The 22,785-nt window shown below is 51.2% G+C and overlaps 1 protein-coding gene across 1 annotated transcript in view; it reads right to left on the reverse strand.

The window, feature by feature from the left end:
- LOC134983707 (zinc finger protein OZF-like) overlaps positions 1-22,785 on the reverse strand; it is a 314,293-nt gene that overhangs the window by 42,439 nt on the left and 249,069 nt on the right. The window lies entirely within an intron of this gene.

A 22,785-nucleotide genomic window follows, 5' to 3' on the forward strand; every position in this document is an offset into this window, starting at 1 on the left:
GGGGGTATTAGGAGAGGATGGGGCAGGAGAGGGGGTATTAGGAGAGGTTGGGGCAGGAGAGGGGATATTAGGAGAGGGGGTATTAGGAGAGGATGGGGGCAGGAGAGGGGTATTAGGAGAGGTTGGGGGCAGGAGAGGGGGTAATAGGAGAGGTTGGGGGCAGGAGAGGGGGTATTAGGAGAGGTTGGGGCAGGAGAGGGGGTAATAGGAGAGGATGGGGGCAGGAGAGGGGGTAATAGGAGAGGATGGGGGCAGGGGAGGGGGTATAAGGAGAGGATGGGGGCAGGAGAGGGGGTATTAGGAGAGGATGGGGGCAGGAGAGGGGGTATTAGGAGAGGTGGGGGCAGGAGAGGGGGTATTAGGAGAGGTGGGAGCAGGAGACAGGTGGGATGAGGGGACATTACCTGGAGGATAAGGCAGCAGCTCACACCCTGGCCTGGACGGAGAAATGTGTACCGGAAGTGGGCGGGGCGACATTTCCGTGGGATCGTCAGCATAACGCATGGGATTATGGGTAGTGACTACCACGGTAACTCAGCAACCAGGAGCAGCCCCGCCCACTCACTGCTTATAGGTCGCAGCTTCCAGTCACAGTTAAACACAGCCCCGCCCTTACTCCCTCTCATAGGCCGCAATGCTCTGTCACTCATTTACCTCCAGCCCCGCCCACTCATTGCCCATTGGATGCAGCGTCTCGTCACACAACAACCTCTCCCTGCCCGCCCACTCTCCCGCCGTATTCTATCACTCTCCTGTCCATTGGCCGCGGCCACGCCCACTCTCCTGCTCATAAATCGCAGCTTCCAGTCAGTTACACCCAGCCCCGCCCTCTCTCCCTCTCATAGGCCGCGATGCCCCGTCACTCAACTAGCTCCAGCTCCGCCCACAGCACGCAGATTTCCGTCACTCAGCCATCGTTAGCCCCGCCTACTCTCTAGCCCCTGCTCCCTGTTACGTCATTATCAGAGCTTGCTCAGACTAAGCCAACATGGCGGCCCCCATAGGGAGCCGGGAACATGGCGCTTTCCCCGTCCTGATGTTGTGATGTGTGTATAATAATAATGGGTGATGTATGGTCACAGCTGCTTTGTTACTGACCGGGCTGAGGCCAAGGAGGAGAATGTAGTGACAGAGGTCCATGGGGGCGGGTGTAGTGACAGAGGCCCATGGAGAAATGTAGTGACAAAGGCCCATGGGGGAAATATAGTGATATAGTGATAAAGTGATAAGGGGGGGGATGCAGTGATAGAGGTTCATGGTTGGATGCAGTGACAGAGGCCCAAGGGGAGTATGTAGTGACAGGGGCCCATGGGGAGGAGGGGGGGTGTAGTGACAGAGGCTCATGGGGGAATGTAGTGATAGAGGACCATGGGGGGAAATGCAGTGACAGAGGCCCATGGGGGAATGTAGTGATAGAGGACCATGGGGGGAGATGTAGTGATAGGGGCCCATGGGGGAATGTAGTGACAGGGACCCATGGGGAGAATGTAGTGACAGGCCCATGAAGGAATGTAGTGATAGAGGCCCATGGGGGGGATGTTGTGATAGAGGCCCATGGAGGGGGAGATGTAGTGATAGGGGCCCATGGGGGCGAGGGATGCAGTGATAGAGGCCCATGTGGGGAATGTAGTGACGGACCCATGGGGAGAATGTAGTGATAGGCCCATGGGGGGGGGGGGTGTAGTGATAGAGGCCCATGGGGAGAATGTAGTGACAGGCCCATGAAGAAATGTAGTGATAGAGGCCCATGGGGGAGGGATGTAGTGATAGAGGCCCATGGGGGGGATGTAGTGATAGAGGCCCATGGGGGGAGGGATGCAGTGATAGAGGCCCATGTGGGGAATGTAGTGACAGGGACCCATGGAGAGAATGTAGTGATAGAGGCCCATGGGTGGTTGCAGTGATAAAGGCCCATGGGGGAATGCAGTGACAGAGGGCCATGAGGGGAATGTAGTGACAGGGACCCATGGGGGGAATACAGTGATAGAGGCCCATGGGAGGTGTAGTGACAGAGGCCCATGGGGGAAAATTTAGTGACAGAGGCCCATGCGTGACATGTAGTGACCGAGGCCCATGGGGGAAATGTAGTGATAAAGGCCCATGGGGGGGTGTAGTGATAGTGGCCCATGGGGGGGGTGTAGTGATAGAGGCCCATGGGGGGATGCAGTGATAGAAGCCCATGGATGGATGCAGTAACAGACGCCCATGGGGGGTAGTGAAAGAGGCCCATTGGGGGATGTAGTGACAGAGGCCCATGGGGAGAAAGTAGCGATAGTGGCCTATGGGGAGAATGTAGTGATATGGGCCCATGGGGGATAGTGATAGAGGCCCATGGAGGGGAATGTAGTGACAGAGGCCCATGGGGGTGAAATGACAGAGGCCCATGGGGGGTTGTGATATAGGCCCACATGATAGAGTGATAGAGGCCCATGAGGGAATGCAATAATAGAGGCCCATGAGGGAATGCAATAATAGAGGCCCATGGGGGAATGCAATAATAGAGGCCCATGGGGGATGCAGTGATAGAGGCCCATGGGGGGGAATGCAGTGACAGGGACCCATGGGGAGAATGTAGTGACAGGGGCCCATGGGAGGGAATGTAGTGACAGGGACTCATGGGGAGAATGTAGTGACAGAGGCCCATGGGTGGGATATAGTGACAGAGGACCATGGGGGACATGTAGTGATAGAGGACTATGGGGGGAAATGTAGTGACAGAGGCCCATGGGGAAATGCAGTGATAGAGGCCCATGGGGGATGCAGTGACAGAGGCCCATGGGGGGTGTAGTGACAGAGGCCCATGGGGGGATGTAGTGATAGAGGCCCATGGGGAAATGTAGGGACAGGGACCCATGGGGAGAATGTAGTGACAGAGGCCCATGGGGGGGATGTAGTGATAGAGGCCCATGGGGGAGGGATGTAGTGATAGAGGCCCATGGGGGGGGGGATGTAGTGATAGAGGCCCATGGGGGCGAGGGATGCAGTGATAGTGGCCCATGTGGGGAATGTAGTGACAGGGACCCATGGGGAGAATGTAGTGATAGAGGCTCATGGGGGGGATGTAGTGATAGATGCCCATGGGAAGAATGTAGTGACTGGCCCATGAAGGAATGTAGTGATAGAGGCCCATGGGGGGATGTAGTGATAGAGGCCCATGGGGAAGGGATGTGGTGATAGAGGCCCATGGGGGGGGAATGTAGTGATAGAGGCCCATGGGGTGAATGTAGTGACAGGCCCATGGGGGGATGTAGTGACAGAGGCCCATTGGGGATGTAGTGACAGAGGCCCATGGGGGATGTAGTGACAGAGGCCCATAGGGGGATGTAGTGATAGAGGCCCATGGGGGAATGCAGTGTACCTTGGCTACCCAGTACAGTAACCGTTTCCACTAGGTCACACTCCCTGCTCCCATCCCAGCAAGGCCGCGGCCAGCTTGGCGCCTCATACTTTCCAGGGATGGGTCAGAGAGCTGAGCTTCCCTAAACTCCTGCCTGCGGCCCTCACTTTCTCCTAAGTTTGGACACTCTACAGGGGGAATATTGGGGTCAGTCAAGTGGGGGTCAGTTATGGTAGGGTCGGGGTAGTCGCTGATACTCACCGTCGGAGTTTGCAAACCACTAGGGACAGGAGCATCACTGGGCACCCCCACAGGATTCAACAAACTGGAACCAACATCCTCTGCGTTGCTAGGGGACGATGCCCACCAGAGGCAAGGGGTAGATGTGCTGATCTGGCCGCTGTGGTCTTTTCCTCTGGGATGGCTGACGCTGTGGTTGGCGGTTGTTCAGCCGCTGTGGTCTTTTCCTCTGGGCTGGGCGGTGCTGGCAGAGACGATGAAGACTGTAGTCTGTCCGCTTGACTCCGGGTGATGGCGTTCGCAAAGGCAGTAACTATTCCTCCACCGAGATCATTCCCCAAGACGACATCAGTTGGGAGGCCATCCATTACGGCAACATCTCTTAGCTCTTGTCCAGCTCCCCAGTCGAGGTAGACTCTGGCCATGGGCACTTCTCGCTCTAGCCCATCGGCCACTGTAACTTTTGCAGTGCAACCCTGCAGTACGGCAGCAGGGTCGACCAGGTGGGGGCTTGCAACGGTTATGGAGGCCCCAGAGTCTCTTAAGCCTTCGCCCTGCAGGGACCCCACTTGGACCGGCTGCAGGTGCTGCCACATATTTGGTGGGGGCTTCTTAGCCATACAGGTGAATCTTTCCGCAGAGCCCATCTGTTTCTCACCACACTCCATCGGACTGACTGGAGGGGGTACAGTCTCTGGAAGCTCATCTCCACGGGTTAAGCAAGCAATTTGGGCTCCAGCACTCGGATTTGGGGCACGAGTCTGGGGTGCTTGGGATGCAGGACAGTTCATCCTCAGATGTCCGATCTTCCCACAGCCATAGCACTTTTTATCCAGGCGTGGCTCCGATGTCCTCTGATTACTGGCAGGGGCACTGCGGGGCGGTTGCTGGCTAAAAGCACCCGGGTTGGAAGATGCTTGCTTTGGGGAGCGATGAGCTGAAGAGGGGTGTCCCCCTGGTGGTACAGTCTTTTGGGGCTGGCTGCTGGTTGGGCGCTTCTGCCCTGTGGCCGAATTGCCACATACTTGTCTGCTAACTGGGCAGCCATTTTTAAGCTGGGTGGCTCCCGATCTAGCACCCACTCCTTCACTTCTGGGGCGCACCTGCGGTAGAATTGCTCCCTGCAGATCAGGTCGATCAGTGCATCCCATGTAGTGGCTTCAGAATCCTTCACCCACTTCACCACGTACTGCCGCAGCTGGGTGGCGAACTGCCCATGGGTGCTGCTAGGATTCTTGGGCAAGTCTCTGAACTTCTTCCTGTAAGACTCTGGAGTGATGAAGAATCGCTGGAGGAGGGCCCATGAGACTTCGTCGTAGTCCCCACAGTCCTCCGTGGCCACTCCTCAATAGGCCTCCAAGGCCTCTCCATGCAGAGTGGGCACAAGGTGTCTCACCCACTCCGACTTGGGTAAATCGTGTAGTTTACAATCCTTTCAAAAACTTGTAAATGTCCATCAATGTCCCCATCACTGTCTGCAAACTTGGCAAACTGAATACGTCCTGATCTGTGTACAACAGCTGACAACGGCTCCCGGGGTACCACGGCCTGTGGTGCCCGCTCATCACGCCACATCTGGATGATAATCAAGCGCTCTTGCTCCGTTTCCCTTTCCCCCAATTCCGCTAGCCAATCTGCTAGGGTATCCGGGCCCCCCACCCTGGGACGTTGGGATCCTGGCCCTGCTAGGGATTGCTGGGAAACATGGCTGCTGCTAGAAGGGGTGGGGCTTGTGGGTCTCACCGGTTCCTTTCTCCACCTTCGCCCGATGGGACTCCTCTAAGCTCATGAGCGCCGCCTTCATGACGCTTCTGGACGCGTTGAAAGGGATATCCACACCCTTCTCCTGACACACGATCTCCAGATCGGCCTTAGACGTTCCACTGAAGTCCGTCTTCTTGTGCGTTCTTCTGCGCTGCAGTTACTCCTCTCCTGAGTAACTCGGCTTCTCCAGTCGGATGACCGAAAAGCCACCTGGGATGATCCCACCGCTATGCCACCAATTTCTGTGACAGGACGGTCCTGTACGAAAGCACTCGCCGCTTTCGCGTCCTGTCTCCTGCGCACAGAATGGATTATCAGGTCACACGAAGCCTGACCACATAGGGGATTCCCGCTTACCGTCAGTAACCGCCTGTTACTGACTCCACCCACTGCGCTGTGGGCGGGTTTATGCTGCCACCACCAAACTCCTAACCGGCCGTGGCGTTTGGAACCACGGTTCTGCTCTGTATGTGCTGCCTTACCACACCTGTGTGGTGTTGACAAATCCCCACTAGCCACTTGCTAAGCCTCTACCGGTAGCTGACGGAAGGCGGAACTTGGAGACGTTAGGTGCTTCCCTGGACAGCCGGAGGACGGGGCTATGTTTGGCATAACCCTGTAGGTCAAAAGATGAAGCAATCTTCTTGAGGCAAATGGTATTTATTTGCAATTGTTCTAAAGAGAACTCTTCCCTATTGCTAGGGGCAACAGCATTCAGCAAGATGTTCCAGCAGAATAAGATGGTACAACTACAACCTGGAGGCACGCAGGCCTCCTTTTTATGTGAATTTTCCACACAGTACCACAGGGGGGTAAGCCCTCCCTGTCTTCTCCAACCAATCAGGTTATTTTACAAAATACCAATAAATAAATTACATTTCAAAAGGAGATAAGTGCAATAAAACAATATCCTCCTTCCTGTCACCCAGACAACGTTTGGTATCAGATTAACATTCACTATTGATAAATTTATCACATAGCTTCAAAATACAAATGTTTCTGTCTCATTCACACCTCCAGGCAAACCCAGTGTTTGGGATTACAACAGGAAAGGCTACAATACAAACAGTCTTCCTTCCTGCATCTGCCATTCAGGGTTCATATATCAATGAAATCATTACATGAAACAGGTTCCAAGCCCATAGACCCAGTGATTAGCATCTCTCTCTAAGGAACTTACACATCAAAAGGTATTGTCCTTCACACCTCTCTGCTAGGACAGGGCCATTAGCATGCCACTTCCTATTTCCAGAGGATAAGAGATGATTATGCAGACATCTATAAGAGTAAGTGCATTTTCCTCTTTAAATATACAGGTGACCACATCTTGAATATAAAATAAATACAGTTAAACATGCATTCCTGCAATTGTGCACAGAGCACTACATATGACATGTTAAAACACATCATTAAACTTTTAAACAGTCCGCGCCCAGCGCCGTAAGTACGTTTAACAGTGAGGCTGGGGGGAATGTAGTGACAGAGGCCCATGGGGAGAATGTAGTGATAGAGGCCCATGCAAGAAATATAGCGACGGGGACCCATGGGGGGTATGTAGCGACGGAGACCAATGATAGGGGCACATGGGGGGGAATGTAGCGATAGGTGCCCATGGGGAGAATGTAGTGATAGGGGCCCATGGGGGGAATGTAGTGATAAGGGCCCATGGGAGGAATGTAGTGATAAGGGCCCATGGGGGGGTGTAGCGATAGGGGCCCATGGGGAGAATGTAGTGATAAGGGCCCATGGGGGGAATTAAGCGATAGAGGCCTATGAGGGGAATGAAGAGATAGGGGCCCATGCGGGAAATGTAGTGATAGGGGCCCATGGGGGGGTGTAGCGATAGGGGTCCATGGGGGGGTTGTAGTGATAGGGGCCCATGGGGAGAATGTAGTGATAGGGGCCCATTGGGGGGTGTAGCGATAGGGGCCCATGGGGAGAATGTAGTGATAAGGGCCCATGAGGGGAATGTAGTGATAGGGGCCCATGGGGGGGTGTAGCGATAGGGGTCCATGGGGGGGAATGTAGTGATAGGGGCCCATGGGGAGAATGTAGTGATAGGGGCCCATGGGGGGTGTAGTGACAGAGGCCCATGGGGGGAATGTAGTGATAGGGGCCCATGGGGGGGTGTAGCGATAGGGGTCCATGGGGGGGTTGTAGTGATAGGGGCCCATGGGGGGGATGTAGCGATAGGGGCCCATGTGGGAAATGTAGTGTTAGGGGCCCATGGGGGGGTTGTAGCGATAGGGGCCCATGGGGAGAATGTAGTGATAAGGGCCCATGGGGGGAATTAAGCGATAGAGGCCTATGAGGGGAATGAAGAGATAGGGGCCCATGCGGGAAATGTAGTGATAGGGGCCCAATGGGGGGTGTAGCGATAGGGGTCCATGGGGGGGTTGTGATAGGGGCCCATGGGGGGGATGTAGCGATAGGGGCCCATGTGGGAAATGTAGTGTTAGGGGCCAATGGGGGGGTGTAGCGATAGGGGCCCATGGGGGGAATGTAACAATAGGGGCCCATGGGGGGAATGTAGTGATAGGGGCCAATGGGGGGGGTGTAGTGATAGGGGCCCATGGGGGGATGTAACAATAGGGGCCCATGGGGGGAATGCAGTGATAGGGGCCAATGGGGGGGGTGTAGCGATAGGGGCCCATGGGGGGGAATGTAGTGATATGGGCCCATGGGGGGTTGTAGTGATAGGGGCCCATGGGGGGGGTGTAGCGATAGGGGCCCATGGGGAGATTGTAGTGATAGGGGCCCATGGGGGGGTTGTAGTGATAGGGGCCCATGGGGGGGTTGTAGTGATAGGGGCCCATGGGGGGAATGTAGTGATAGGGGCCCATGGGGAGATTGTAGTGATAGGGGCCCATGGGGGGGTTGTAGTGATAGGAGCCCATGGGGGGAATGTAGTGACAGAGGCCCATGGGGAGATTGTAGCGATAGGGGCCCATGGGGGGAATGTAGTGATAGAGGCCCATGGGGGGAATGTAGTGACAGAGGCCCATGGGGGGGGGATGTAGTGATAGAGGCCCATGGGGGGGATGTAGCGATAGGGGCCCATGGGGGGGGGTTGTAGTGATAGAGGCCCATGGGGGGAATGTAGTGACAGGAGCCCATGGGGGGGATGTAGCGATAGGGGCCCATGGGGGGAATGTAGCGATAGGGGCACATGGGGGGGGTTGTAGTGATAGAGGCCCATGGGGGGGAATGTAGTGACAGGAGCCCATGGGGGGGTGTAGCGATAGGGGCCCATGCGGGAAATGTAGTGATAGGGGCCCATGGGGGGGTGTAGCGATAGGGGTCCATGGGGGGGTTGTAGTGATAGGGGCCCATGGGGGGGGGATGTAGCGATAGGGGCCCATGTGGGAAATGTAGTGTTAGGGGCCAATGGGGGGGTGTAGCGATAGGGGCCCATGGGGGGATGTAACAATAGGGGCCCATGGGGGGAATGTAGTGATAGGGGCCAATGGGGGGGTGTAGCGATAGGGGCCCATGGGGGGGATGTAACAATAGGGGCCCATGGGGGGAATGCAGTGATAGGGGCCAATGGGGGGGTGTAGCGATAGGGGCCCATGGGGGGAAATGTAGTGATAGGGGCCCATGGGGGGGTTGTAGTGATAGGGGCCCATAGGTTGGGTGTAGCGATAGGGGCCCATGGGGAGATTGTAGTGATAGGGGCCCATGGGGGTTGTAGTGATAGGGGCCCATGGGGGGGTTGTAGTGATAGGGGCCCATGGGGGGAATGTAGTGATAGGGGCCCATGGGGAGATTGTAGTGATAGGGGCCCATGGGGGGGTTGTAGTGATAGGAGCCCATGGGGGGGAATGTAGTGACAGAGGCCCATGGGGGGGAATGTAGTGACAGAGGCCCATGGGGAGATTGTAGCGATAGGGGCCCATGGGGGGAATGTAGTGATAGAGGCCCATGGGGGGAATGTAGTGACAGAGGCCCATGGGGGGGATGTAGTGATAGAGGCCCATGGGGGGATGTAGCAATAGGGGCCCATGGGGGGGTTGTAGTGATAGAGGCCCATGGGGGGGAATGTAGTGACAGGAGCCCATGGGGGGATGTAGCGATAGGGGCCCATGGGGGGAATGTAGCGATAGGGGCCCATGGGGGGGGTTGTGGTGATAGAGGCCCATGGGGGGGATGTAGCGATAGGGGCCCATGGGGGGGTTGTAGTGATAGAGGCCCATGGGGGGGAATGTAGTGATAGGAGCCCATGGGGGGGATGTAGCGATAGGGGCCCATGGGGGGAATGTAGCGATAGGGGCCCATGGGGGGGTTGTAGTGATAGAGGCCCATGTGGGGAATGTAGTGACAGGGGCCCACGCGGGGAATGTAGTGATAGAGGCCCATGGGGGGAATGTAGTGACAGAGGCCCATGGGGGGGATGTAGTGATAGAGGCCCATGGGGGGGTGTAGTGACAGAGGCCCATGGGGGGGATGTAGCGATAGGGGCCCATGGGGGGGTTGTAGTGATAGGGGCCCATGGAGGGGAATGTAGTGATAGGAGCCCATGGGGGGGATGTAGCGATAGGGGCCCATGGGGGGAATGTAGCGATAGGGGCCCATGGGGGGTTGTAGTGATAGGGGCCCATGGGGGGTGTAGCGATAGGGGCCCATGGGGGGGTTGTAGTGATAGGGGCCCATGGGGGAGTTGTAGTGATAGGAGCCCATGGGGAGATTGTAGTAATAGGGGCCCATGGGGAGATTGTAGTGATAGGGGCCCATGGGGGGGTTGTAGTGATAGGGGCCCATGGGGGGGTATGTAGCGATAGGGGCCCATGGGGGGGAATGTAGTGATAGGGGCCCATGGGGGGGAATGTAGTGATAGGGGCCCATGGGGGGGATGTAGTGATAGGGGCCCATGGGGGGGAATGTAGTGATAGGGGCCCATGGGGAGAATGTAGTGATAGGGGCCCATGGGGGGTGTAGTGACAGAGGCCCATGGGGGGAATGTAGCGATAGGGGCCCATGGGGGGGTATGTAGCGATAGGGGCCCATGGGGAGGTGTAGCGATAGGGGCCCATGGGGGGTATGTAGTGATAGGGGCCCATGCGAGAAACGTAGCGACGGGGACCCATGGGGGGAATGTAGTGATGGGGACCAATGATAGGGGCACATGGGGGGGAATGTAGTGACAGAGGCCCATGGGGTGATGTAGCGATAGGAGCCCATGGGGGGTGTGAGGACACGGGGTTCTTCTAATCACTCAGACAAAGTGATGGTTTGTTTATCACAGCACACAGTAGTAGATAAGTCACAGGAAACAGAAGTAAATATAGCCCAGAGACAGTATACAGGTCGCAGTCCGGATAGTAAGTCCCAGTAGCGCAGTGATCGCAGAAACGCGGCATAACGTGTATTTTACCCAATATTAAGGCCCAGGGACTCACCTTTTCTGAATGGGTGGGTCCCCGGGGACGCGCTCCACTGGGATTGGCTGGAGGTGTAATGATTGATGTCTCCCTTGTCTGGCTGCAGAGAGAACTAAAAATGTGGAGAGGAAGCCTCTTGGTCAAGGGAGACATCAATCATTACACCTCTAGCCAATCAGAGTGGAGCGCGTCCCCAGGGACACACCCATTCAGAAAAAGTGTATATGACGCTTCTCTGCTTCCCGGGCGCTCTGGACGCGACAGTGACTGTGTGTGTATTCATAAACCAGCAGCTACCTGCCTGGACAGTGCTGACGCTGCTGCAGTTCTGATTGGCTGATATAAACCCCATGGGGAGGGGGGGCCCCATGCAGCTCTGATGTCCCGCATGCTCCACTAAGCGCAGCAGCAGCAGCGGGGTTGGGGAGTAAGTTCCAGGCGCACAGGAGGATCTGGCAGTGAGGGAGGGAAAGGGCGGCTACACTACCGCACGTCAGTGCTAGTGTTCCCATCCCCTAGCAACGTCCTTGTTCCTGTCTATGTAATCCATCAGGAAGCTCTCACTGTACACACTCCCTCACCACCCGGGATTAATGGAGATCAGCGGCAGCCGCCCTTTGCTTGATTTATTAGGCTGTGCTGTGAGCGGAGCTCGGAGGTGGTGGGGGAGGTCTGCAGTGTCCATACAGTTATTACTGTGTGCAGCCAGCTCCCAGCATAGGACAGGGCTAGACACAAGCCAGGGGGGAGGCTGCTCTGAACGTTCAGCTCATGGAGCCCAAGAGGCTGAGCTGCAGGGAGACATGTAATAGCAGCCACTAGCAGCAGCAGCTTGTATCCTGTCCCCTCTCTCTCTCTCTCCCTGGTGATATTACACCATCTCTACCCTGCACATCCAGTACTGGGGGTCTGAGGTGGTGTCTGCAGTGTGTAAGTGATCCTCTACCTGGTGCAATGTGTATAACGTGCTCTACCTGGTGCAATGTGTGTAACGTGCTCTACCTGGTGCAATGTGTATAACGTGCTCTACCTGGTGCAATGTGTATAACGTGCTCTACCTGGTGCAATGTGTATAACGTGCTCTACCTGCTGCAATGTGTATAACGTGCTCTACCTGCTGCAATGTGTATAACGTGCTCTACCTGCTGCAATGTGTATAACGTGCTCTACCTGGTGCAATGTGTGTAACGTGCTCTACCTGGTGCAATGTGTATAATGTGCTCTACCTGGCGCAATGTGTATAACGTCCTCTACATGGTGCAATGTGTATAACGTGCTCTACCTGCTGCAATGTGTATAACGTGTTCTACCTGGCGCCATGTGTATAACGTGCTCTACCTGGTGCAATGTGTATAACGTGCTCTACCTGCTGCAATGTGTATAACGTGTTCTACCTGGCGCCATGTGTATAACGTGCTCTACCTGGTGCCATGTGTATAACGTGCTCTACCTGGTGCAATGTGTATAACGTGCTCTACCTGCTGCAATGTGTATAACGTGCTCTACCTGCTGCAATGTGTATAACGTGCTCTACCTGCTGCAATGTGTATAACGTGCTCTACCTGCTGCAATGTGTATAACGTGTTCTACCTGGTGCAATGTGTAGAACGTGCTCTACCTGGTGCAATGTGTATAACGTGCTCTACCTGCTGCAATGTGTGTAACGTGCTCTACCTGCTGCAATGTGTATAACGTGCTCTACCTGCTGCAATGTGTATAACGTGCTCTACCTGGTGCAATGTGTATAACGTGCTCTACCTGGTGCAATGTGTATAACGTGCTCTACCTGGTGCAATGTGTATAATGTGCTCTACCTGGTGCAATGTGTATAACGTGCTCTACCTGCTGCAATGTGTATAACGTGCTCTACCTGCTGCAATGTGTATAACGTGCTCTACCTGCTGCAATGTGTATAACGTGCTCTACCTGGTGCAATGTGTATAACGTGCTCTACCTGCTGCAATGTGTATAACGTGCTCTGCCTTCTGCAATGTGTATAACGTGCTCTACCTGCTGCAATGTGTATAACGTGCTCTACCTGCTGCAATGTGTATAACGTGCTCTACCTGCTGCAATGTGTATAACGTGCTCTGCCTTCTGCAATGTGTATAACGTGCTCTACCTGCTGCAATGTGTATAACGTGCTCTACCTGCTGCAATGTGTATAACGTGCTCTACCTGCTGCAATGTGTATAACGTGCTCTACCTGCTGCAATGTGTATAACGTGCTCTACCTGCTGCAATGTGTATAACGTGCTCTACCTGCTGCAATGTGTATAACATGCTCTACCTGCTGCAATGTGTATAACGTGCTCTACCTGCTGCAATGTGTATAACGTGCTCTACCTGCTGCAATGTGTATAACGTGCTCTACCTGGTGCAATGTGTATAACGTGCTCTACCTGGTGCAATGTGTATAACGTGCTCTACCTGCTGCAATGTGTATAACGTGCTCTACCTGGTGCAATGTGTATAACGTGCTCTACCTGTCGCAATGTGTATAACGTGCTCTACCTGGTGCAATGTGTATAACGTGCTCTACCTGGTGCAATATGTATAACGTGCTCTACCTGCTGCAATGTGTATAACGTGCTCTACCTGGTGCAATATGTATAACGTGCTCTACCTGGCGCAATGTGAATAACATGCTCTACATGCTGCAATGTGTATAACGTGTTCTGCCTGCTGCAGTGTGTATGACGTGCTCTACCTGCTGCAATGTGTATAACGTGCTCTAACCGGCTGCAATGTGTATAACGTGCTCTACCTGCTGCAATGTGTATAACGTGCTCTACCTGGCGCAATGTGTATAACGCGCTCTACCTGGCGCAATGTGTATAACGTGCTCTACCTGCTGCAATGTGTATAACGTGCTCTACCTGCTGCAATGTGTATAACGTGCTCTACCTGGTGCAATGTGTATAACGTGCTCTACCTGGTGCAATATGTATATCGTGCTGTACCTGGTGCAATGTGTATAACGCGCTCTACCTGCTGCAATGTGTATAACGTGCTGTACCTGGTGCAATGTGTATAACGTGCTCTACCTGGCTGCTGCAATGTGTGTAACGTGCACTACCTGCTACAATGTGTGTAAATTGCTCTACCTGGTGCAATGTGTGTAACGTGCTCTACCTGCTGCAATGTGTGTAATGTGCTCTACCTGCTGCAATGTGTATAATGTGCTCTAACTGGCGCAATGTGTATAACGTGCTCTACCTGGCGCAATGTGTATAATGTGCTCTACCTGGCGCAATGTGTATAACATGCTCTATCTGGCGCAATGCGTATAACGTGCTCTACCTGGCGCTGTGTTAAAACGTGCTTTACCTGGCGCAATGTGTATAACGTGCTCTACCTGGCGCAATGTGTATAACGTGCTCTACCTGTTGCAATGTGTACAACGTGCTCTACCTGCTGCAATGTGTGTAACGTGATCTACCTGCTGCAATGTGTATAACGTGCTCTACCTGCTGCAATGTGTGTAACGTGATCTACCTGCTGCAATGTGTATAACGTGCTCTACCTGCTGCAATGTGTATAACGTGCTCTACCTGCTGCAATGTGTATAACGTGCTCTACCTGGTGCAATGTGTATAACGTGCTCTACCTGGTGCCATGTGTATAACGTGCTCTACCTGCTGCCATGTGTATAACGTGCTCTACCTGCTGCAATGCGTATAACGTGCTCTACCTGCTGCAATGTGTATAACGTGCTCTACCTGCTGCAATGTGTATAACGTGCTCTACCTGCTGCAATGTGTATAACGTGCTCTACCTGGCGCACTGTGTGTAACGTGCTCTACCTGGTGCAATGTGTATAACGTGCTCTACCTGGTGCAATGTGTATAACGTGCTCTACCTGGTGCAATATGTATAACGTGCTGTACCTGCTGTAATGTGTATAACGTGCTCTACCTGCTGCAATGTGTGTAACGTGATCTACCTGCTGTAATGTGTATAACGTGCTCTACCTGCTGCAATGTGTATAACGTGCTCTACCTGGTGCAATGTGTATAACGTGCTCTACCTGGTGCAATGTGTATAACGTGCTCTACCTGGTACAATGTGTATAACGTGCTCTACCTGGCGCAATGTGTATAACGTGCTCTACCTGGCGCAATGTGCATAACGTGCTCTACCTGCTGCAATGTGTATAACGTGCTCTACCTGCTGCAATGTGTATAACGTGCTCTACCTGCTGCAATGTGTATAACGTGCTCTACCTGCTGCAATGTGTATAATGTGCTCTACGTGGCGCAATGTGTATAACGTGCTCTACCTGCTACAATGTGTATAACGTGCTCTACCTGCTGCAATGTGTATAACGTGCTCTACCAGCTGCAATGTGTATAACGTGCTCTACCTGCTGCAATGTGTATAACGTGCTCTACCTGGTGCAATGTATATAATGTGCTCTACCTGCTGCAATGTGTGTAACGTGATCTACCTGCTGCAATGTGTGTAACGTGCTCTACCTGCTGCAATGTGTATAACGTGCTCTACCTGGTGCAATGTGTATAACGTGCTCTACCTGGTGCAATGTGTATAACGTGCTCTACCTGCTGCAATGTGTATAACGTTCTCTACCTGCTGCAATGTGTATAACGTTCTCTACCTGCTGCAATGTGTATAACGTTCTCTACCTGCTGCAATGTGTATAACATGCTCTACCTGCTGCAATGTGTATAACGTGCTCTACCTGGTGCAATGTGTATAACGTGCTCTACCTGGTGCAATGTGTATAACGTGCTCTACCTGGTGCAATGTGTATAACGTGCTCTACCTGGTGCAATGTGTGTAACGTGCTCTACCTGGTGCAATGTGTATAACGTGCTCTACCTGCTGCAATGTGTATAACGTGCTCTACCTGCTGCAATGTGTATAACGTGCTCTACCTGGTGCAATGTGTATAACATGCTCTACCTGCTGCAATGTGTATAACGTGCTCTACCTGCTGCAATGTGTATAACGTGCTCTACCTGCTGCAATGTGTATAACGTGCTCTACCTGGTGCAATGTGTATAACGTGCTCTACCTGGTGCAATGTGTATAACGTGCTCTACCTGCTGCAATGTGTATAACGTGCTCTTCCTGGTGCAATGTGTATAACGTGCTCTACCTGTCGCAATGTGTATAACGTGCTCTACCTGGTGCAATGTGTATAACGTGCTCTACCTGGTGCAATATGTATAACGTGCTCTACCTGCTGCAATGTGTATAACGTGCTCTACCTGGTGCAATATGTATAACGTGCTCTACCTGGCGCAATGTGAATAACATGCTCTACATGCTGCAATGTGTATAACGTGTTCTGCCTGGTGCAGTGTGTATGACGTGCTCTACCTGCTGCAATGTGTATAACGTGCTCTAACCGGCTGCAATGTGTATAACGTGCTCTACCTGCTGCAATGTGTATAACGTGCTCTACCTGGCGCAATGTGTATAACGCGCTCTACCTGGCGCAATGTGTATAACGCGCTCTACCTGCTGCAATGTGTATAACGTGCTGTACCTGGTGCAATGTGTATAACGTGCTCTACCTGGCTGCTGCAATGTGTGTAACGTGCACTACCTGCTACAATGTGTGTAAATTGCTCTACCTGGTGCAATGTGTGTAACGTGCTCTACCTGCTGCAATGTGTGTAATGTGCTCTACCTGCTGCAATGTGTATAATGTGCTCTAACTGGCGCAATGTGTATAACGTGCTCTACCTGGCGCAATGTGTATAATGTGCTCTACCTGGCGCAATGTGTATAACATGCTCTATCTGGCGCAATGCGTATAACGTGCTCTACCTGGCGCTGTGTTAAAACGTGCTCTACCTGGCGCAATGTGTATAACGTGCTCTACCTGGCGCAATGTGTATAACGTGCTCTACCTGGTGCAATGTGTATAACGTGCTCTACCTGCTGCAATGTTTATAAAGTGCTCTACCTGGAGCAATGTGTATTACGTGCTCTACCTGGAGCAATGTGTATAACGTGCTCTACCTGGTGCAATGTGTATAACGTGCTCTACCTGGTGCAATGTGTATAACGTGCTCTACCTGGTGCAATGTGTATAACGTGCTCTACCTGGTGCAATGTGTATAACGTGCTCTACCTGCTGCAATGTGTATAACGTTCTCTACCTGCTGCAATGTGTATAACGTGCTCTGCCTGCTGCAATGTGTATAACGTGCTCTACCTGCTGCAATGTGTATAACGTGCTCTGCCTGGTGCAATGTGTATAACGTGCTCTACCTGCTGCAATGTGTGTAACGTGCTCTACCTGGCACAATGTGTATAACGTGCTCTACCTGGCGCAATGTGTATAACGTGCTCTACCTGCTGCAATGTGTATAACGTGCTCTACCAGCTGCAATGTGTATAACGTGCTCTACCTGCTGCAATGTGTATAACGTGCTCTACCTGGTGCAATGTATATAATGTGCTCTACCTGCTGCAATGTGTGTAACGTGATCTACCTGCTGCAATGTGTGTAACGTGCTCTACCTGCTGCAATGTGTATAACGTGCTCTACCTGGTGCAATGTGTATAACGTGCTCTACCTGGTGCAATGTGTATAACGTACTCTACCTGCTGCAATGTGTATAACGTTCTCTACCTGCTGCAATGTGTATAACGTTCTCTACCTGCTGCAATGTGTATAACGTTCTCTACCTGCTGCAATGTGTATAACATGCTCTACCTGCTGCAATGTGTATAACGTGCTCTACCTGGTGCAATGTGTATAACGTGCTCTACCTGGTGCAATGTGTATAACGTGCTCTACCTGGTGCAATGTGTATAACGTGCTCTACCTGGTGCAATGTGTGTAACGTGCTCTACCTGGTGCAATGTGTGTAACGTGCTCTACCTGCTGCAATGTGTATAACGTGCTCTACCTGCTGCAATGTGTATAACGTGCTCTACCTGGTGCAATGTGTATAACATGCTCTACCTGCTGCAATGTGTATAACGTGCTCTACCTGCTGCAATGTGTATAACGTGCTCTACCTGCTGCAATGTGTATAACGTGCTCTACCTGGTGCAATGTGTATAACGTGCTCTACCTGGTGCAATGTGTATAACGTGCTCTACCTGCTGCAATGTGTATAACGTGCTCTACCTGGTGCAATGTGTATAACGTGCTCTACCTGTCGCAATGTGTATAACGTGCTCTACCTGGTGCAATGTGTATAACGTGCTCTACCTGGTGCAATATGTATAACGTGCTCTACCTGCTGCAATGTGTATAACGTGCTCTACCTGGTGCAATATGTATAACGTGCTCTACCTGGCGCAATGTGAATAACATGCTCTACATGCTGCAATGTGTATAACGTGTTCTGCCTGCTGCAGTGTGTATGACGTGCTCTACCTGCTGCAATGTGTATAACGTGCTCTAACCGGCTGCAATGTGTATAACGTGCTCTACCTGCTGCAATGTGTATAACGTGCTCTACCTGGCGCAATGTGTATAACGCGCTCTACCTGGCGCAATGTGTATAACGCGCTCTACCTGCTGCAATGTGTATAACGTGCTGTACCTGGTGCAATGTGTATAACGTGCTCTACCTGGCTGCTGCAATGTGTGTAACGTGCACTACCTGCTACAATGTGTGTAAATTGCTCTACCTGGTGCAATGTGTGTAACGTGCTCTACCTGCTGCAATGTGTGTAATGTGCTCTACCTGCTGCAATGTGTATAATGTGCTCTAACTGGCGCAATGTGTATAACGTGCTCTACCTGGCGCAATGTGTATAATGTGCTCTACCTGGCGCAATGTGTATAACATGCTCTATCTGGCGCAATGCGTATAACGTGCTCTACCTGGCGCTGTGTTAAAACGTGCTCTACCTGGCGCAATGTGTATAACGTGCTCTACCTGGCGCAATGTGTATAACGTGCTCTACCTGGTGCAATGTGTATAACGTGCTCTACCTGCTGCAATGTTTATAAAGTGCTCTACCTGGAGCAATGTGTATTACGTGCTCTACCTGGAGCAATGTGTATAACGTGCTCTACCTGGTGCAATGTGTATAACGTGCTCTACCTGGTGCAATGTGTATAACGTGCTCTACCTGGTGCAATGTGTATAACGTGCTCTACCTGGTGCAATGTGTATAACGTGCTCTACCTGCTGCAATGTGTATAACGTTCTCTACCTGCTGCAATGTGTATAACGTGCTCTGCCTGCTGCAATGTGTATAACGTGCTCTACCTGCTGCAATGTGTATAACGTGCTCTGCCTGGTGCAATGTGTATAACGTGCTCTACCTGCTGCAATGTGTATAACGTGCTCTACCTGGTGCAATGTGTATAACGTGCTCTACCTGGCGCAATGTGTATAACGTGCTCTACCTGGTGCAATGTGTATAACGTGCTCTACCTGCTGCAATGTTTATAAAGTGCTCTACCTGGAGCAATGTGTATTACGTGCTCTACCTGGAGCAATGTGTATAACGTGCTCTACCTGGTGCAATGTGTATAACGTGCTCTACCTGCTGCAATGTGTGTAACGTGCTCTACCTGGCACAATGTGTATAACGTGCTCTACCTGGCGCAATGTGTATAACGTGCTCTACCTGCTGCAATGTGTATAACGTGCTCTACCTGGTGCAATGTGTATAACGTGCTCTACCTGCTGCAATGTGTATAACGTGCTCTACCTGCTGCAATGTGTATAACGTGCTCTACCTGCTGCAATGTGTGTAACGTGCTCTACCTGCTGCAATGTGTATAACGTGCTCTACCTGCTGCAATGTGTATAACGTGCTCTACCTGCTGCAATGTGTATAACGTCCTGATTATGTCCCAGTCAGAGGTGAGTGAGGTGGAGGAGGTGAGTGAGGTGGAGGAGGTGAGTGAGAGGGAGGAGGTGAGTGAGGTGGAGGAGGTGAGTGAGGTGGAGGAGGTGAGTGAGAGGGAGGAGGTGAGTGAGAGCGAGGAGGTTAGTGAGGAGGGGGTGGCTGCTGCTGCAGCCTCCAGTGATAGTGATGGTGTTGTGGCTCCGCAGCCACGCACCACTACAAAGACGGGCCGCAATGTTAAATTCAGCTACGCTGAGAATATGGCTTTGGTGCGGGAGCTGATGAGGCATCATCGGCAGTTGTTTGGCCATGATGCTGCAATGGTGTCGTCACGCAGGAAGAGTGTTCTGTGGAGGAAGGTTGTTGCGGCTGTGAATAGTGAGGGTGTGGTGAGGCGGACCGAGGACACGCGTCGTAAGCGTTTTTACAACATAAAGCGCCGTGTCAAGGCGAAGATGGCCAAGGAGGCTAAATCGGCCCGCCAAACCAGGGTGGACATCCCTTCCGTGCATCTTACCGTGATTGGGAAGAGCCTGTGCGTGCACTCATTCCGCCAGAAGTGATTGGTGCCACTCATGTCCGGGATTCGGATCGGCCAAAGCAGGATGGTGAGTTGTGTTTTTTGTGCTTTGTCCTTAGTTGTCTGAAATGTCTTCTAGCTAATTGTGGTTGTCAGTTTGTGCATTCTTCTAATGTGTTGGTGATGTAGTGCAGGCATGGCCAACCTGTGGCTCTCCAGCTGATGTGAAACTACAAGTCCCATCATGCCTTGCCACAGTTTTGCTATTAGCGAATGCTAAAACTGTGGCAGGGCATGCTGGGATGTGTAGTTTCACTACATCTGGAGAGCCACAAGTTGTCCAGGCCTGATGTACTGTTTTTTTTTTTTAATTATTACTGGTTGCCTTGGCGTTTTCCTGGTGTTGTAAGTGAAAAGTAAATGTTTGTAGGTGTGTTTTCATGCTTTAACATTTTTAATTTAATTGGGTTCTATTTTTGTTAGTTGGTTTCTTCTAATCAAATTTATATTTCAGTCTGGTGCGGGATAAATCCTAGTTTATTGACTGCTCTCATTGTTCCCAGTCACTGCCCCACGGCACATGGAACATAAGTAGAAGGGGGATTCAGCCTATATACACCAGAGATTCTTTATATCTATCAGAGGAAGGATCTCTATCAGAAGAATGGTTATAGCACTGTTTATATAACAGCATATATTATCATTATTACAGGCTGCTACTCTCTCCACAGCCTCATTCATTCTTCAGATGTTATATTTCTGTAGCGGGTGCTGGAGATACAGAAAGGTGGTTCTCCTGATTTGTGGAGTCATTGCATACAGACGTCATTACTAGTCACTGGTTACTACTCGTTATCTGACTGATTTATATTTATATCAGGCGTCACTCAGTGATTGGCAATAGTATTGTGTAGATACATGTTGGGACAACTTAGCAGGCCTTTGGAATGAAACAGGCAGAAAGCTGGATATTATCTATGTACTAACCTTGGGATAATATAATGTATACCTCGCTCTGTGACAGGGTTTCATATTGTATACCTTGTTACAGGGAATATCCCTTCTCAATAACAATATTGTCACAGAAGTGATACAAATGTGTAGAATTGGATATGCATGCCTTAGAGAACTGTGCTGTGTTACACATGATATGCTCAGTCACAGGAGAACATCTTTTATTACCAACAATATTGTTTTATTCCATGTGCATATCTCTGTGATGTGGTCAATTATCAATTTATATATGTACTGAATGGGTAACACATGTGATTGAGGGTTCTGATCTCGTATAGGGTTTTACAATGATATACTTGGTTGGTACTTATTTCATGCCTATTGAAAAATCTATCTTAAATAAAAATAAAAGTTATGTTTTAATTTATTCATGAAACAAAGAAAAAGAGTGTGCCACACATTAAGGCTTCTTTAGATATAAGCCCACAAGCGGTTTTTCCTAAACCCCCTAACCAGTCATTGCAATTTGCTTAATGGCGCACCTCCAACCTGATTAGCTAATCTTTGGTATTAACAGTTTTGGATTATTCCCTCTATCGGTTGGTTCATACATAGGATCATAAAACAATGATCATTTGGGCCTGTGCATAGTCCCTCAGACTTAGCGTCTTCCTGGAAATACTTGTGGATGGAGCCCTTCATTCACTTTGCCAGGATTTAAGGGTGGTCAATCTGTTGAAATCAGAGCACTACATTTTGGCCACCGTGCTCGATCCTAGGTTTAAAGCCTACGTTGTATCTCTCTTTCCGGACACAAGTCTGCAGAGGAGGAAAGACCTGCTGGTGAGAAAATTGTCAACTCAAGCGGAACGTGACCCGTCAACAGCTCATCCTTCATTTTCTCCAGCAACTGGGGCTGCGAGGAAAAGGATAACATTTCCGAGCCCACCCGCTGGACACAAAAGTAACAATACAAGTGACACATTAACAGGAAATTGTTTCTGTCACCATAGCGACAATTATCTGGAAATAAGATAATACACAGACACATAAAAAGACTCAACGGAAATCTTTTGTTTTTAAACAACTTTATTTCATATCTTTAATACACAGATTTTTCTCTATATTTTACACTTAAAAAATACTTTACTCTGCACAACATGGATAAAATATCCTTTAAATCACAGAAACAATTCAAGTTACATTATAGTATTGCAGGCAAGTAAAACAGATACATATCAGGAGCCAAAAACCTATGGGGGTCATTCAGACCCAGCCGCAATAGCGGTCCGCAGCAGTTTGCTGGTGGTGGCAAAATGCACATGCGCAGCGGCTGCGCAGACACACACATTGCGGTCGCATCTCTGAGGGGTAAATGCGTGTGGGCCGGGACCATTTTCCGGGGGGCTGCGTGATGTCACATCTGTGTTCATCTCAGATTAACCCCCTATAAGCTTCCAGAGTGCTCCTCATATCTCATCTATTCCAAGCTACTACAAATGATATGAGATTGGTAGCAGCACTACTTTCAGGATTATTACACAGAACACACATAAAGGCTGACACAGCAAATAACAGTAACACACACAAGGGATTAATTAGAAATAAGGAAGCATAATCATCATTAAGTCTAATTATCAACTGATTCTGTGCGGAACACATACACCTCTTTACTGCCTCCAGCAGCCCCTGGTACTGTACTGTGACCATCCGTCCTGTCTCCCCCCACCACTGCCACCCGCCCTGTCTTCCCCCCCTACTGCCACCCAGTCTCCTTTCACTACTGCCAC

Source organism: Pseudophryne corroboree (genome assembly GCF_028390025.1).
Source record: "Pseudophryne corroboree isolate aPseCor3 chromosome 3 unlocalized genomic scaffold, aPseCor3.hap2 SUPER_3_unloc_21, whole genome shotgun sequence".
In the NCBI taxonomy this organism is placed as follows: domain Eukaryota; kingdom Metazoa; phylum Chordata; class Amphibia; order Anura; family Myobatrachidae; genus Pseudophryne; species Pseudophryne corroboree.